The sequence below is a fragment of the Cornus florida genome, unplaced genomic scaffold, assembly GCF_030987335.1.
Source record: "Cornus florida cultivar Cherokee Brave unplaced genomic scaffold, ASM3098733v1 CherokeeBrave_3.0.0_Hap2_Chr05, whole genome shotgun sequence".
NCBI lineage: Eukaryota > Viridiplantae > Streptophyta > Magnoliopsida > Cornales > Cornaceae > Cornus > Cornus florida.
In genome coordinates this window covers 8,755,501-8,764,358 of record NW_026775575.1, presented here as the reverse complement: position 1 = coordinate 8,764,358, position 8,858 = coordinate 8,755,501, and positions in this window count along the sequence as shown.

Genomic DNA, 8,858 nt, shown 5'->3' with positions numbered 1-8,858 from the left:
ACTCTAGAATGGTCTAGTGACATAATAGGTTTATTATTGAGGTATTCTCATTCAAAGATTAAAACTTTACTCATTAAAACACTCTTGGGACGTAAAAGGGAACTTGAATAAGTTTAACTCAGAACTCTCATTTTCTTTCAGAGATTCAATCTTTATACGTTCAAATGGTCTAGTGTCATAATAGATACCTTGATTGAGGTAATTTCATTCACAGATTCGATCTTTACTCATTAAAGCACTCTTCGTGACGCCAAAGGGATCCCGAATAAGTTTAACTCAAAACTCTCATTTTCTTTCAAAGATTTAATCTTTATACATTAAAATGGTCTTGTGACATAATAGGTACCTTGATTGAGGTATTTTCATTCGAAGATTCAATCTTCACTCATTAAAACACTCTTCGGGACGTCGATGGGATCCTGAATATGTTTAACTCAAAACTCTCATTTTGCTTTCAAAGATTTAATCTTTATACATTAAAATGGTCTTGTGACATAATAGGTACCTTGATTGAGGCATTTCTATTCAAAGATTCAATTCTTACTTATTAAAACACTCTTCGGGACATCGAAGGGAACTCGAATAAGTTTAACTCAAAACTCTCATTTTCTTTCAAAGATTCAATCTTTATACATTAAAATGGTTTAGTGACATAATAGGTACCTTTATTGAGTTATTTTCATGTGAAGATTCAATCTTTACTCATTAAAAGACTCTTCGTGACTTCATGGGTAACTCGAATAAGTTTAGCTCAAAACTCTGATTTTCTTTCAAAGATTCAATCTTTATACACTAAAAAGGTCTACTGACATATTAGGTACATTATTGAGGTATTTTCATTCAAAGACTCAACCCTTACTCATTAAAACACTCTTTTATACGTTAAAATGGTCTAGTGACATGATAGGTACCTTGATTGAGGTAATTTCATTCAAAGATTTTAATCTTTACTTATTAAAACACTCTTCGTGACGTGAAAGGGATCTCATATAAGTTTAACTCAAAACTCTCATTTTTTTTCAAAGATTTAATCTTTATATATTAAAATGGTCTAGTGACATAATAGGTACCTAGATTGATATATTTCTATTCAAAGATTCAATCTTTACTCATTAAAACACTCTTTGGGACGTCGAAGGGAACTCGAATAAGTTTAACTCGGAACTCTCATTTTCTTTCGAAGATTCAATCTTTATATATTAAAAAGGTTTAATGACATGATAGGTACCTTTATTGAGTTAGTTTCATTCAAAGATTCAATCTTTACTCTTCAAAACACTCTCCGTGACGTCAAAGGGATCTCGAATAAGTTTAACTCAAAACTTTTATTTCCTTTCAAAGATTTAATCCTTATACATTAAAATGGTCTAGTGACATAATAAGTACCTTGATTGAGGTATTTCCATTCAATGATTCAATCTTTACTCTTTAAAACACTCTTCGAGACGTCGAAGGGAACTCGAATAAGTTTAACTCAGAACTTTCATATTCTTTTAAAGATTCAATCTTTACACATTAAAAAGGTTAAGTGACACGATAGGTACCTTTATTCAGTTATTTTCATTCAAAGATTCAATCTTTACACTTTAAAACACTCTTCGTGACGTCAAAGAGATCTCGAATAAGTTTAACTCAAAACTCTCATTTTCTTTCAAAGATTTAATCTTTATACATTAAAATGGTCTAGTCACATAATAAGTACCTTGATTGAGGTATTTTCCATTCAATGATTCAATCTTTAATCATTAAAACACTCTTCGGGACGTCGAAGGGAACTCGAATAAGTTTAACTCAGAACTTTCATTTTCTTCCAAAGATTCAATCTTTATACATTAAAAAGGTTTAGTGACATGATAGGAACCGTTATTCAGTAATTTTCATTCAAAGATTCAAACTTTAATCTTTAAAACACGCTTCGTGACTTCGAAGGGATCTCGAATAAGTTTAGCTCAAAACTCTCATTTTCTTTCAAAGATTCAATCTTTATACATCAAAATGGTCTTGTTACATAATAGGTACCTTGATTGCGGTATTTCCATTCAAAGATTTCATACTTACTCATTAAAACACTCTTCGGGATGTCGAAGGGAACTCGAATAAGTTTAACTCAAAACACTCATTTTCTTTCAAAGATTCAATCTCTGTACATTAAAAAGGTTTAGTGACACGATAGGTACCTTTATTGAGTTATTTTCATTCACAGATTCAATCTTTACTCATTAAAACACTCTGTGTGACGTAAAAGTGATCTCGAATAAATTTAACTCAAAACTCTCATTTTCTTTCAAAGATTCAATCGTTATACATTAAAATTGTTTAGTGACATAATTGGTACCTTTATTGAGTTATTTTCATTCGAAGATTCAATCTTTACTCGTTGAAAGACTCTTCGTGACTTCATGGGTAACTCAAAACTGTTTAGCTCAAAACTCTGATTTTCTTTCAATGATTCAATCTTTATACTCTAGAAAGGTCTAGTGACATAATAGGTTTATTATTGAGGTATTCTCATTCAAAGATTAAATCTTTACTCATTAAAACACTCTTCGGGACGTAAAAGGGAACTTGAATAAGTTTAACTCAGAACTCTCATTTTCTTTCAGAGATTCAATCTTTATACGTTCAAATGGTCTAGTGACATAATAGATGCCTTGATTGAGGTAATTTCATTCAAAGATTCGATCTTTACTCATTAAAGCACTCTTCGTGACGCCAAAGGGATCCCGAATAAGTTTAACTCAAAACTCTCATTTTCTTTCAAAGATTTAATCTTTATACATTAAAATGGTCTTGTGACATAATAGGTACCTTGATTGAGGTATTTCCATTCGAAGATTCAATCTTCACTCATTAAAACACTCTTCGGGACGTCGATGGGATCCTGAATATGTTTAACTCAAAACTCTCATTTTGCTTTCAAAGATTTAATCTTTATACATTAAAATGGTCTTGTGACATAATAGGTACCTTGATTGAGGCATTTCTATTCAAAGATTCAATCCTTACTCATTAAAACACTCTTCGGGACATCGAAGGGAACTCGAATAAGTTTAACTCAAAACTCTCATTTTCTTTCAAAGATTCAATCTTTATACATTAAAATGGTTTAGTGACATAATAGGTACCTTTATTGAGTTATTTTCATGTGAAGATTCAATCTTTACTCATTAAAAGACTCTTCGTGACTTCATGGGTAACTCGAATAAGTTTAGCTCAAAACTCTGATTTTCTTTCAAAGATTCAATCTTTATACACTAAAAAGGTCTACTGACATATTAGGTACATTATTGAGGTATTTTCATTCAAAGACTCAACCCTTACTCATTAAAACACTCTTTTATACGTTAAAATGGTCTAGTGACATGATAGGTACCTTGATTGAGGTAATTTCATTCAAAGATTTTAATCTTTACTTATTAAAACACTCTTCGTGACGTGAAAGGGATCTCGAATAAGTTTAACTCAAAACTCTCATTTTTTTTCAAAGATTTAATCTTTATATTTTAAAATGGTCTAGTGACATAATAGGTACCTAGATTGATGTATTTCTATTCAAAGATTCAATCTTTACTCATTAAAACACTCTTTGGGACGTCGAAGGGAACTCGAATAAGTTTAACTCGGAACTCTCATTTTCTTTCGAAGATTCAATCTTTATATATTAAAAAGGTTTAATGACATGATAGGTACCTTTATTGAGTTAGTTTCATTCAAAGATTCAATCTTTACTCTTCAAAACACTCTCCGTGACGTCAAAGGGATCTCGAATAAGTTTAACTCAAAACTTTTATTTCCTTTCAAAGATTTAATCCTTATACATTAAAATGGTCTAGTGACATAATAAGTACCTTGATTGAGGTATTTCCATTCAATGATTCAATCTTTACTCTTTAAAACACTCTTCGAGACGTCGAAGGGAACTCGAATAAGTTTAACTCAGAACTTTCATATTCTTTTAAAGATTCAATCTTTACACATTAAAAAGGTTAAGTGACACGATAGGTACCTTTATTCAGTTATTTTCATTCAAAGATTCAATCTTTACACTTTAAAACACTCTTCGTGACGTCAAAGAGATCTCGAATAAGTTTAACTCAAAACTCTCATTTTCTTTCAAAGATTTAATCTTTATACATTAAAATGGTCTAGTCACATAATAAGTACCTTGATTGAGGTATTTTCCATTCAATGATTCAATCTTTAATCATTAAAACACTCTTCGGGACGTCGAAGGGAACTCGAATAAGTTTAACTCAGAACTTTCATTTTCTTCCAAAGATTCAATCTTTATACATTAAAAAGGTTTAGTGACATGATAGGAACCGTTATTCAGTAATTTTCATTCAAAGATTCAAACTTTAATCTTTAAAACACGCTTCGTGACTTCGAAGGGATCTCGAATAAGTTTAGCTCAAAACTCTCATTTTCTTTCAAAGATTCAATCTTTATACATCAAAATGGTCTTGTTACATAATAGGTACCTTGATTGCGGTATTTCCATTCAAAGATTTCATACTTACTCATTAAAACACTCTTCGGGATGTCGAAGGGAACTCGAATAAGTTTAACTCAAAACACTCATTTTCTTTCAAAGATTCAATCTCTGTACATTAAAAAGGTTTAGTGACACGATAGGTACCTTTATTGAGTTATTTTCATTCCCAGATTCAATCTTTACTCATTAAAACACTCTGTGTGACGTAAAAGTGATCTCGAATAAATTTAACTCAAAACTCTCATTTTCTTTCAAAGATTCAATCTTTATACATTAAAATTGTTTAGTGACATAATTGGTACCTTTATTGAGTTATTTTCATTCGAAGATTCAATCTTTACTCGTTAAAAGACTCTTCGTGACTTCAGGGGCAACTCAAAACTGTTTAGCTCAAAACTCTGATTTTCTTTCAATGATTCAATCTTTATACTCTAGAAAGGTCTAGTGACATAATAGGTTTATTATTGAGGTATTCTCATTCAAAGATTAAATCTTTACTCATTAAAACACTCTTCGGGACGTAAAAGGGAACTTGAATAAGTTTAACTCAGAACTCTCATTTTCTTTCAGAGATTTAATCTTTATACGTTAAAATGGTCTAGTGACATAATAGATACCTTGATTGAGGTAATTTCATTCAAAGATTCGATCTTTACTCATTAAAGCACTCTTCGTGACGCCAAAGGGATCCCGAATAAGTTTAACTCAAAACTCTCATTTTCTTTCAAAGATTTAATCTTTATACATTAAAATGGTCTTGTGACATAATAGGTACCTTGATTGAGGTATTTCCATTCGAAGATTCAATCTTCACTCATTAAAACACTCTTCGGGACGTCGATGGGATCCTGAATATTTTTAACTCAAAACTCTCATTTTGCTTTCAAAGATTTAATCTTTATACATTAAAATGGTCTTGTGACATAATAGGTACTTTGATTGAGGCATTTCTATTCAAAGATTCAATTTTTACTCATTAAAACACTCTTCGGGACATCGAAGGGAACTCGAATAAGTTTAACTCAAAACTCTCATTTTCTTTCAAAGATTCAATCTTTATACATTAAAATGGTTTAGTGACATAATAGGTACCTTTATTGAGTTATTTTCATGTGAAGATTCAATCTTTACTCATCAAAAGACTCTTCGTGACTTCATGGGTAACTCGAATAAGTTTAGCTCAAAACTCTGATTTTCTTTCAAAGATTCAATCTTTATACACTAAAAAGGTCTACTGACATATTAGGTACATTATTGAGGTATTTTCATTCAAAGACTCAACCCTTACTCATTAAAACACTCTTTTATACGTTAAAATGGTCTAGTGACATGATAGGTACCTTGATTGAGGTAATTTCATTCAAAGATTTTAATCTTTACTTATTAAAACACTCTTCGTGACGTGAAAGGGATCTCGAATAAGTTTAACTCAAAACTCTCATTTTTTTTCAAAGATTTAATCTTTATATATTAAAATGGTCTAGTGACATAGTAGGTACCTAGATTGATGTATTTCTATTCAAAGATTCAATCTTTACTCATTAAAACACTCTTTGGGACGTCGAAGGGAACTCGAATAAGTTTAACTCGGAACTCTCATTTTCTTTCGAAGATTCAATCTTTATATATTAAAAAGGTTTAATGACATGATAGGTACCTTTATTGAGTTAGTTTCATTCAAAGATTCAATCTTTACTCTTCAAAACACTCTCCGTGACGTCAAAGGGATCTCGAATAAGTTTAACTCAAAACTTTTATTTCCTTTCAAAGATTTAATCCTTATACATTAAAATGGTCTAGTGACATAATAAGTACCTTGATTGAGGTATTTCCATTCAATGATTCAATCTTTACTCTTTAAAACACTCTTCGAGACGTCGAAGGGAACTCGAATAAGTTTAACTCAGAACTTTCATATTCTTTTAAAGATTCAATCTTTACACATTAAAAAGGTTAAGTGACACGATAGGTACCTTTATTCAGTTATTTTCATTCAAAGATTCAATCTTTACACTTTAAAACACTCTTCGTGACGTCAAAGAGATCTCGAATAAGTTTAACTCAAAACTCTCATTTTCTTTCAAAGATTTAATCTTTATACATTAAAATGGTCTAGTCACATAATAAGTACCTTGATTGAGGTATTTTCCATTCAATGATTCAATCTTTAATCATTAAAACACTCTTCGGGACGTCGAAGGGAACTCGAATAAGTTTAACTCAGAACTTTCATTTTCTTCCAAAGATTCAATCTTTATACATTAAAAAGGTTTAGTGACATGATAGGAACCGTTATTCAGTAATTTTCATTCAAAGATTCAAACTTTAATCTTTAAAACACGCTTCGTGACTTCGAAGGGATCTCGAATAAGTTTAGCTCAAAACTCTCATTTTCTTTCAAAGATTCAATCTTTATACATCAAAATGGTCTTGTTACATAATAGGTACCTTGATTGCGGTATTTCCATTCAAAAATTTCATACTTACTCATTAAAACACTCTTCGGGATGTCGAAGGGAACTCGAATAAGTTTAACTCAAAACACTCATTTTCTTTCAAAGATTCAATCTCTGTACATTAAAAAGGTTTAGTGACACGATAGGTACCTTTATTGAGTTATTTTCATTCACAGATTCAATCTTTACTCATTAAAACACTCTGTGTGACGTAAAAGTGATCTCGAATAAATTTAACTCAAAACTCTCATTTTCTTTCAAAGATTCAATCTTTATACATTAAAATTGTTTAGTGACATAATTGCTACCTTTATTGAGTTATTTTCATTCGAAGATTCAATCTTTACTCGTTAAAAGACTCTTCGTGACTTCATGGGTAACTCAAAACTGTTTAGCTCAAAACTCTGATTTTCTTTCAATGATTCAATCTTTATACTCTAGAAAGGTCTAGTGACATAATAGGTTTATTATTGAGGTATTCTCATTCAAAGATTAAATCTTTACTCATTAAAACACTCTTCGGGACGTAAAGGGGAACTTGAATAAGTTTAACTCAGAACTCTCATTTTCTTTCAGAGATTCAATCTTTATACGTTCAAATGGTCTAGTGACATAATAGATACCTTGATTGAGGTAATTTCATTCAAAGATTCGATCTTTACTCATTAAAGCACTCTTCGTGACGCCAAAAGGATCCCGAATAAGTTTAACTCAAAACTCTCATTTTCTTTCAAAGATATAATCTTTATACATTAAAATGGTCTTGTGACATAATAGGTACCGTGATTGAGGTATTTCCATTCGAAGATTCAATCTTCACTCATTAAAACACTCTTCGGGACGTCGATGGGATCCTGAATATGTTTAACTCAAAACTCTCATTTTGCTTTCAAAGATTTAATCTTTATACATTAAAATGGTCTTGTGACATAATAGGTACCTTGATTGAGGCATTTCTATTCAAAGATTCAATTCTTACTCATTAAAACACTCTTCGGGACATCGAAGGGAACTCGAATAAGTTTAACTCAAAACTCTCATTTTCCTTCAAAGATTCAATCTTTATACATTAAAATGGTTTAGTGACATAATAGGTACCTTTATTGAGTTATTTTCATGTGAAGATTCAATCTTTACTCATTAAAAGACTCTTCGTGACTTCATGGGTAACTCGAATAAGTTTAGCTCAAAACTCTGATTTTCGTTCAAAGATTCAATCTTTATACACTAAAAAGGTCTACCGACATATTAGGTACATTATTGAGGTATTTTCATTCAAAGACTCAACCCTTACTCATTAAAACACTCTTTTATACGTTAAAATGGTCTAGTGACATGATAGGTACCTTGATTGAGGTAATTTCATTCAAAGATTTTAATCTTTACTTATTAAAACACTCTTCGTGACGTGAAAGGGATCTCGAATAAGTTTAACTCAAAACTCTCATTTTTTTTCAAAGATTTAATCTTTATATATTAAAATGGTCTAGTGACATAATAGGCACCTAGATTGATGTATTTCTATTCAAAGATTCAATCTTTACTCATTAAAACACTCTTTGGGACGTCGAAGGGAACTCGAATAAGTTTAACTCGGAACTCTCATTTTCTTTCGAAGATTCAATCTTTATATATTAAAAAGGTTTAATGACATGATAGGTACCTTTATTGAGTTAGTTTCATTCAAAGATTCAATCTTTACTCTTTAAAACACTCTCCGTGACGTCAAAGGGATCTCGAATAAGTTTAACTCAAAACTTTTATTTCCTTTCAAAGATTTAATCCTTATACATTAAAATGGTCTAGTGACATAATAAGTACCTTGATTGAGGTATTTCCATTCAATGATTCAATCTTTACTCTTTAAAACACTCTTCGAGACGTCGAAGGGAACTCGAATAAGTTTA